At 38.7% G+C, this 9459-nt stretch overlaps 1 long non-coding RNA gene across 1 annotated transcript; it reads right to left on the bottom strand.

The window, feature by feature from the left end:
- Positions 1-2364: 2364 nt before the first annotated feature.
- Positions 2365-4639, bottom strand: LOC122547563. The gene is made up of 2 exons (XR_006311031.1): positions 4556-4639; positions 2365-2937 (listed from the first exon to the last, which is right to left on the bottom strand). It is a non-coding gene; the product is annotated as an uncharacterized LOC122547563 (long non-coding RNA).
- Positions 4640-9459: the final 4820 nt, after the last annotated feature.

The raw sequence follows: 9459 nt of genomic DNA, 5'->3' as shown, positions 1-9459 counted from the left end.
GTCCATTGCATAGATTCTGACAAAAGGCTACCTTTCACATGCCAGTGACACAGCTAAGTCTTTTTTCCTCAACTAAAATGAACAGGAATTTTTCAGTTGAGAGCCCCAAAGTATGTATCCTGTACTACTGCTCATAGCCTGACCTCATGCTCCAACTCACCAAACCCCATTCAACATAGTCTCCTCTTCTATCTAAACCCAACAAAATCTTAATGCTCTCCTCAGCATTCTAAAGGGCCCATTCTTTCTCTGTCTTCTTGATCCAGTAATCAAAATAAGTTGCAATATTCCCTTCATGGTACCAGCTGTCATACCTCTTTCCAGGGACCATCCACTCCTTTCAAGGATTTACTTCCAATTGTGTGTTTCGTTTAGCTCAGTTGGCAGGGCAGTAGCTCTGCAATCCAGAGAAAGGATCATGCTGTCACACCAATGCCCCACATACCCCTCTCTGTGAGCAGCACCTGCCCCAAGTGTAACAAGAGTCTGCGGTATCCCCATCTGACCATACAGCCTCCAACAAACTCACCCTGAGAGTGGGACAGTCATCCTCATTTGTGAGGGATCTCAGATGATGATTCAGGACTCAGCTTTTGCATACAAGTCTCAGTTTAGGAAAAGTAGGCCATTAGTCTGTTGCACCACTCAGTACTCATGGCTGATTTGCAACTAATTGTCATGTTTGTCTTTGTCCCACAACTTAAACTTTTGTTAACCAATTTCCATTTGTGAAGAGAGTTCCAAACTTCTCCTGCTTGTTAGCTAACAACATTTTTCTCAATTTCTCTCCTGAAAAGTCTGGCTCTAGTTAATTGACTGTTCTCCCTAGTCCTTCCCAAGAGTGAAAACAGGATAGATATCTGTTCACTTCCGTTTTTAAAAACATTCTACAATTTGTGTAGAATGTGTGTATTTTGTGTAATCTCTCCTTGTAATGTAACCCTTGGATATCCAGGTAAAATTCTAAAATCCAGAGATTGTTCTACCTTAAAAGAAGATCAATACATCCTTAAAATGTGGGACACAGTACTCTGGGTTATGGTCAACCCAGGGTTGACCAAAACACAACTCCTGTTGTTTTCCAGTTAAGAGTCTCCTAAAGATAAGGACAGAATTCACCCAGCTTTTTAAATAAGTTTCTACACCAGTTTATGAAATTTTTATCTATAAACTCGGATCTCCAAATATTTTTAGGCAGTATTTTTAACACCGCAAAATTACCCTGTTCTGTCCTGTCCAGATCCAGAGGGATTGACATTACATCTGATAATCTGAAACCTAGTTGCTGCAATTTTGTCCATTTACTTTACAAATGTATCTTTCTATCTATACTACATAGAATAGAAAGACAATGAAAGATGGTCTATTATCCAAGCTGTTAATAAATAGCAAATAGCTAGAACCTCAAATTATCAAGGAGCCACTCACCACATCCTGCTAATAAGCATATACCAATAATACCTACCATCTCCCAGCCAGTTTCCCGACTAGATCAATAGTTTGCCTCCAATTACAAGTTTCATTTTTAGCTAACCATCTCCCATCAAATACATTTTGGAATTCCACATAAATAACATGTTTAGACATTTGCCCCTTCACTACTTTGGATTCAAACATTTTGATTGTGGCCAATTTACCAGACACAACCTACCCTTTATTTTCAAATTAATGTTTGTTGTCTGTGATCTGCTTAAAATTTCAGTGTTCAACCACCCTATCATTTCATGACAATAATCCAGAAATCTGAGTTAATGCTCTGGGGACACAATGAAATACAAACGGTGGTCTCTGTTGTGGTAAGCACAAAACTACTGATTGCTGTAAAAACCCACCTGATTCACTTTGTCCATAGAAGTATTAAATTGGTCATCCTTAGATGGTGTGATCTGTATGTGACTGCAGATCCACAATGTGGCTGGCCTTTATCTGCAGTCTGAAATGGCCTAGCAAGCCCATTCTATTCAAGAGCAGCTAGGGAATGGCAAGAAATGCTGGCCTCAACACGAGACACACATCACATGAAATAAACAAAAAACAGTTCTATAATTCCCTGGTTTCCCTCTTGTTTATTAAATAATAAAAAGGGAATAGTTTCATAGCAAGCCTAGAGATTTAAATAAGAGTGAGACAAAGATGCCAGCTCTCACTGATGGCTTACCATACTGGATTTCATTAATGAGATAGGAGGACCATCACCATCTCAACGTTCCATTTAAAAAAAGTAGAGATGCCATGGTGCTGGTTAACCTGTATTTAAATCTAGGTCTCATCTTCCAAATTTCCTTGTAAAAGCTCCCTGACTGTAGGGTGAGTGATGTCTCTTCATTTACTGAGCAGAAAAGAATGATAGACAGACACTGTGGACCTTGTTAGAATTACATTTTCTTGACTCCTTTGCACAATTTCCTCATTACAGAGATCACAGAACTCTGGAAATAACAAAGGGGGAGAAAATACTCAAACTGTTCTCAAGTTCTCTTATTTTCACTATTTCTAGAAACACCATATAAAGATTTTGAGCGCAAAAAAAATCATTTACAATTAAGTATTATTGTTGTGTAGCATTGAAGAGGGTCACAATAGATAGGTTCAGTATAACTGAAAACCTAACATTCAACACAAATAGCGCCACCAGTACAAACAGAATATTGTTTTCTTCATTTTAATAAAGGTATTCTGGTTGACAAGTCAGATGTACAGAACACTCCCTCAACCAAAGAGACAAAATTTGGTGAATTTCACAGAAGCAATTCATCTTGTGCTGATTAAAAAAAGAAAAAATCTTTTGAATGGTACAAAAAGGTCTGGATATAAGCAAACATTTTCCTATGTTGTACAATTATAATACACAGCTGATGCCCAAGCTTTCTGAAGCTCACAGCTCTCCACTGGATGATTCTGGAGGCTCAGATTTCTCATGCAGACTGACATCAGGTCCTGCAAGTTTGAGGAAGAAATGATTAGCATGTGCTCAAGACTGGGGTAAAAGCAGTTCAATATCAATGCAGTTCATATATTCCTAAAAATGCAAGTCTTGATAAACAAAAAGGATATCAAGCCACAGAATGACCAAGGTCAGTAGTGCAGAGGTAATGCAGGCGGAGCAACAGGGAACAGAGAAGCAAGCAGCCATAAAGAGAGAAATCGCCATCTTTTACATCTCCAGTTAAGTTATCAATATATCACAATTAATACTCTCTTGTGCTCAAACATTTTCTCAATGGAGGAAGCGTTAGTTTAAATTCTCCAATCATAATTTATGAATGGCAATCTGAATGATGAACTCATTGAAAATATGAACATGGTATTATGCCATCAATTTCAGCAAGCTAACCCAGGGTTGCCAAACTGAATTTAACCTAATTTCCACAAGTAAACTCTTGGTTTTTTTTTCCAGGAGTGTGTCAGTAAAAATAGATTCCTCCTTAAATTGGAAGGATAAAGCTCCACATAGTTGCCTCTTGTTTTTTGTATCAGAGTCTGAACAAGCCTCGCGGGGTCATATTTGTGAAGCCAGCACATCAATGCATGCAAAACAGAGACTCCTGACATGCACAGTGTCTCTTGGTTTCACTTATACTTGACAAAAACTGAAACAAGATTTAAGAGAGTGTGAGGACTTGAAGAATGAAGTATAAATAGTTTCAGCTAATCGTTCACTTCAGTTAAATTTCTAGTAAAGACAGCAGGGCCGTGACATACTCCATCTCATGATAGAGGTGATCAAAGTCTAACTCAGATCACAAAACAAGACTGTTTATTAAAAGCAAGACTGCATGCAGATGAATAGTGGCAATCTCCATTTTAAAGACAGTTTTTAACATTGTGTTAGGAAGGGCAGCAGGTGGAGCCACAAGCAAAAGCTCTTCAGTGTTACATTTAAAATCTGCTCATTGCTTAAATTAGGAATTTGATGAGACCCCATAGAAGTGATAGGTGCACTGTGAAAGTAATTGTGGGTTTACATTTGACTATACTTTGAAATCACTTGTGTAACATAGTTTCTTTTAAAAAGAAAATTATTTTCTGACATTGCCATAATTCCTGAGCCACAATCTTTAACCTACTGATTTTTACCTTGCTTTCCTTTCATTGGGGAAAAAAATTGAAAAAAAATTACTTAAGAACAAGTTTTAAATTTGAAAGTGGAGGGGGAAAACCAACTTAAAGTCCTTAAAGATGATTAAAAGTGCAGGTTATGAGCATATTCACTGGATTATTTGCAATCCACATTTATTGACACCTACCTTTATTAAAACCATGTGATCAGTTTTACAATTCTCTGCTAAAATAGAAGCTGTACCTTTTGACTTTTGTCATACATGTTCTAATAAAATAATGTTAATTTCATATAATAAAAATTAAAGCATGCAGTGTTTAAGAGGTATAAATTAAGTGCGTAGTAGGAAAAGGAAAGAATAAGCTATTTTACACAGGTGTAAGTTACATTGATAAATATATCAGAGGGAAATCCTAGCAAAGACATCACTGGCAGAGAGGAACCACTAAATGTTTTATGAGCTGGCTGCAGAAGCCCACTAAAAGCTAAACTTACTGCACTCATATGAGTTCCTACTACCATGTTGAGTTTGGCTCCTCTTTAATTTTAGGCAGTTCTTGTGTTTGAGGTTTATCTGGTAGAATAGAAACCAAAATAATTCAATGAATCACAATAATAAAGTAAGATTGGTTTGATCAGACGATTGGCGCTATGCAAGAGCTAGTGATTTCTACCTACACGAATTTCACTTGGAAATTGTGGTTCTTTAATTTTATATCCTCTATTCCAGCAGACCAGAGTTTAACCTCATCACAGAAACAACATATGACCAAATAAACTACTTCAACCTATGACTTCTATCATATAGAAAACAAATTCAAAACTAGTTAAATAAAAGAAGTATGGAGGGTCATGTGATGTGTTGTTCCTGCACGATGTGGGAGTTGGTGGATGCCATGAGCTTCCCAGTGACCAAGTCTGTAGTAAACGTCAGCTGCTTGAGGAATTCTGGCTCATAGCTGATGAGTTAGATTCTTAGCTTTAGATGTTGCGACACATCAATGAGGAGAGCGCTACCCTGCCAGTTTCAGGAGGCAGTCACACCCCTTAGACTAACTAATGCAAATTCAGCCAGTGGTCACGGACAGGAAGGTGTGGCTATGAGTGAGGCAGATACAGGAATCCAGAAGATGGAGTTGCAGGAGTCTCAGCCCCTGTCTTTGTCCTACAGGTCCAAGTGTCTTGCTCCTTGTGTGGACAGGAATGAGGACTGTAAGGAGGATAAGCCAAGTGACCGCAGCACCAGGTTGCAGGGAGCCATTCAGGGAGAGAAATGTTGTAATTGAGGATAGTATAAGTTAGGGCAATAGACACTATTCGGTGACCAGGATTGAGAGCCCCAAAGGCTGTATTGCCTATTTAGTGCTCCGGTTCAGGATATCTCATGTGGGTTGTAGATTATCTTTGAGTGGGAGGGGCAACATCCAGTTGTTGTGGTTCACATGGGTACCAATGACAGATTAAACTAGGGCAGGGGTTCTGCTAAGGGAGTATGAACAGTTAAGAGCTAAATTAAAAAGCAGAACCAAGAAAAAATAATCTCTGGATTATTATCTGAGCCATGAGCTAAGTGGCACAGGGTCAATAAAGATGAAGCAGACCCAAGGCTGTAAACTTTATTGGGGGGGGGGGGGGGGGGCGAGAAAGAGGGAAGAGAGGAGGAGGGATTGACAGTGGTGGAGATTCAGTTACAGGGAAATTTGAAAACCCAAATTAAGTAATAAGAGTCCAGGTTAGCAATGTGGTGGATGGTAACTGGCCAATAAAAAGGTGAGGGACAGAACCGGCAAATGTCTTTATGCACCAAGTAATTATATAAAAAAGAAAATTTACCAGAAAAACAAATTAAAAAGCCTTTTATCTAGATACATGAAGCATCTGAAACAAAATTAAATGAGTTAATGGTGCAAATAGAAACAAAAGGGCACAATTTGGTAGCCATTACAGAGACATGCCTACAAGGAGACCAGGTCTGGAAATTGAATATCTAAGAGTACTCAGCATTTCAGAAAGATAGACTGAAAGGAAAAATATGTGGTGTAGCTTTGGCTGAAGGGAGGGATCAGTGCTGTAATGAGAAACGACATAAGCACAGGAGAGCAAGATGTGCAATCAGTCTTGGTATAAATAAGAAATAGCAAAGGAAGTAGTGCTTGGTAGGAGTAATCTCTAGGTCCCCAAGCAATGGTTCTGCTGTGGGGCACAGTATAAACCAGGAAATGTTAGAAGCTTGCAAGAAAAGGTATGGCAATAATCATGGGTGATTTTTAACATGCACACAGATTGGAAGAGTCAAATTGGCAAAGGTATGCCTGGAGGCAGAGTTCAATGAATGTATTCGAGATTGTTTCATGGAGCAATATGTTGTGGAACCAGACAGCAGGCTACTCTGGATTTGATATTATGTAATGAGGGGAGATTAATTGATGACAGCTTAGTTAAGGATCCTATAGGGAGTAGTGACCATATTATGATTGAATTCAAAATTCAGTTTGGAGTTGAGAAAGGAGAGTCCCACACTAGTATTCTGGAATTAAACAAAGTAAATTATGTAGGCATGAGGACAGATTTGGTCTGAGTAGATTGGGCAGGAAGGCTAAAAAGACAGCGGATGAGCAGTGGCAGTTGTTTAAGGAGCTACTCAATTCCTCACAACTAAAATACATCCCAGTGGGAAACAAAGATGTTAAGGGCAGGGGACGGAGGTGGGGGGTTCAACCTGTACACAGTTAAACAAGGAGATCAAGGAAAATATAAAGTCAAGCATTAAGGTATACCATATTGCAAAGGCAAGTGGCAGACTGGAAGATTGGAAAACATTCAAACATAAAGGGATACTAAAAAGTTAATAAAAACTGCTAAGATAAAGTATGAAAAAAACACTAGCACAAAATATCAAAAAGGATAGCAAAAGTTTTTACAGATACATAAAAGAGAGTCTTGCTAAGGTGAATGTTGGCCCCCTGGAAGATGCAACTGGAGATTTGATAGCAGAGAACACTGGAATGGCAGAGATGCAGAATCAATACTTTGCTTCAGTTTTGCCCCACTGGAACAGGCAAGTCAGAGGCAATAGGAAGAGGCAGAACTTAGAACAAACAACATTGATAGGGAAACTGTACTCAGCAAATCATTAGGATTGAGGGGAGACAAGTCCCACAGGCCTGATGGCCTACATCCTAGGCTATTATTGCAAGTGGCGAGAGAGATAGTGGATCCATTGATTACAGTATTCCAAAATTCCCTGGACACAGGAAAAATTCCATTGGTTTGGAAAAATACTAATACAATGCTATTGTTCAAAAAGGGAGGGAGGCAACAGGTGGGATATTACAGAACAGTTAGTTTCACATCTGTTGTTGGATTAGTGTTAGAATCAAATCGAGGAAGCAATACCAGGGCATTTGGAAAGTCAAAATGCTATCTGAGTCAGCATGGTTTTATGAAATGCAAATCAGGTTTGTCTAATTTGCTACAATTCTTTGAAGATGTAATACATGGATAATGAGGATCCTTTAGATGGAATACATCTGGACTTCCGGAAGGAGTTTGATAAGGTGCTGTACAAAAGGTTAATTCACAAGTATGGGATTGTATAGGATTAGGGGTAATTTATTAGCCTGGATAGATGACAGTCAGGTTAAATGTTTCTTTTCCTGGATGGCAGGAAGTAACTAGTGGGGTGCCACAGTGTTTCGTCCTTTGTCCCCAACTTTTTACAATCTACATTCATGACTTAGATACAAGGATAGAAGGCTCTATAGCCAAGTTTGCAGATGACATGAAAATAGGCAGGATGGTAAGCTGCAATGAAAAAGTAAGAACCTTACAAATGGATCTAGATTGGTTATGACAGTAGGCCAAATAGTAACAAATGGAGTTTAACATTGATAAGTGCGAGGTCAGAAAAATGGGAAGGTGACCTGTTATCTAAACGTAGAGATGTTCCGGTATAGAGGGATTTGGGTGTCTTTGTTCAGGAGTCACAGAAAACTAGCATGCAGGTACAACAAATAAAGGAAGCAAATGGAATGTTAGCATTTATAGCTAAAGGAATAGAATATAAAAGGCTAGGAAGTATTGTTGCAACTATGCAAGGCATTGGTGAGACTGCACCTGGAGTACTGTGCAGAGTTTTGGTCCCCTTATTGGTGCACTGATGCAGTAGCATTGGAGGCAGTTCAAAAGAGGTTCACTAGATTGATCCCAGAGATGAGGGTTTTGTTTTATGAAGAGACATAGTACAGGCCTACACTGTTCAGTCTGGAATTTAGAAGGATGGGGGGGGTGGGGGGAGAGGCGGAATCAAATGGAGGTATTCAAGATGATTAAAAAGGTATGGACAAAATAGACATGGAGCAGATGCTTCCTTTTGTGGAGCAATCTAGGACAAGAGGTAGCAAATTTAGAAGAGTTGATGAGAAACTACTTCTCCAGAAGGGTTGTGAATCTGCTGAATTTGCTATCCCAAAGTACAGCGGATTCTGGGACAGTAAATTTAAGGTGGTGTTAGGTTTGTAATTGGTAAATGCATTGAAAGGATATGGAGGTGGTGGCAGGAAAATGGGGTGAGGAGCATTTCACCCATGATCGAATGGTGGAGCAGACTCAAATGGGCCAAACAGTCTAATTCTGCTCCTACATCTTATGAACTTATGAATATAAAAAGGCAGCCGAAGTAAGAGAATCCCACAAAATGCAAATTCCCCTCCTGACTTGGAACTACATTCAAATTTTCATTGTTAACAGATCAAAATACTAAACCGTCCAAACAGTATGGTGAGTGTACTTATAATCCATGGACTCCAGTGGCTTAATAAGATGGGTCACCAACATCTCTTGTGCAACAATGGGCAATAAGTGCTGGCCTTGCCACTAAAGATCACTTCCAATGAACTGAAACAGTACTCATGTCTCTGCACATAGGTTGCCATATATCAAAAGTAGCAAGACTTCTTTTAAAAAGAAAAATTGGTAAAAAGGTATTAAAGGTTCAAGTAGTTTCAAAACAGCATTGAAATACAGGATGAGCCATTTCTATAGTTATTATAGCTAGTTTACCACATGTAGAGAGTTATTATTTAAAAACATTTGTTTTTTTCTAAAACGACACAAAGTTTGTATTTCAACTTGACTGTTAAAGGAAGTTAAGTAGTTTAGTTTGTCAGATTTTTGCTAAGGTTCGAAAATCAGCAAATAACTGATGGCTGCAACCATCCACTTTCTAGCTTCATATAAATAAAAACCCATGACTGAATCCATTTCAAATCGTAAATATAAACAGGACTCAGGTAGAGCTGTGTCACCACTTTGCATTCCACATACATAGGTAACAATTAGTCAGCAATAACAGCCAACCTCTCATGGTTTCACATGACCCTTTCATTAAAAATCAATAT

This window comes from Chiloscyllium plagiosum, unplaced genomic scaffold (assembly GCF_004010195.1).
Source record: "Chiloscyllium plagiosum isolate BGI_BamShark_2017 unplaced genomic scaffold, ASM401019v2 scaf_9904, whole genome shotgun sequence".
Taxonomy (NCBI): domain Eukaryota; kingdom Metazoa; phylum Chordata; class Chondrichthyes; order Orectolobiformes; family Hemiscylliidae; genus Chiloscyllium; species Chiloscyllium plagiosum.
This window is presented reverse-complemented; position numbering and strand designations above follow the sequence as displayed.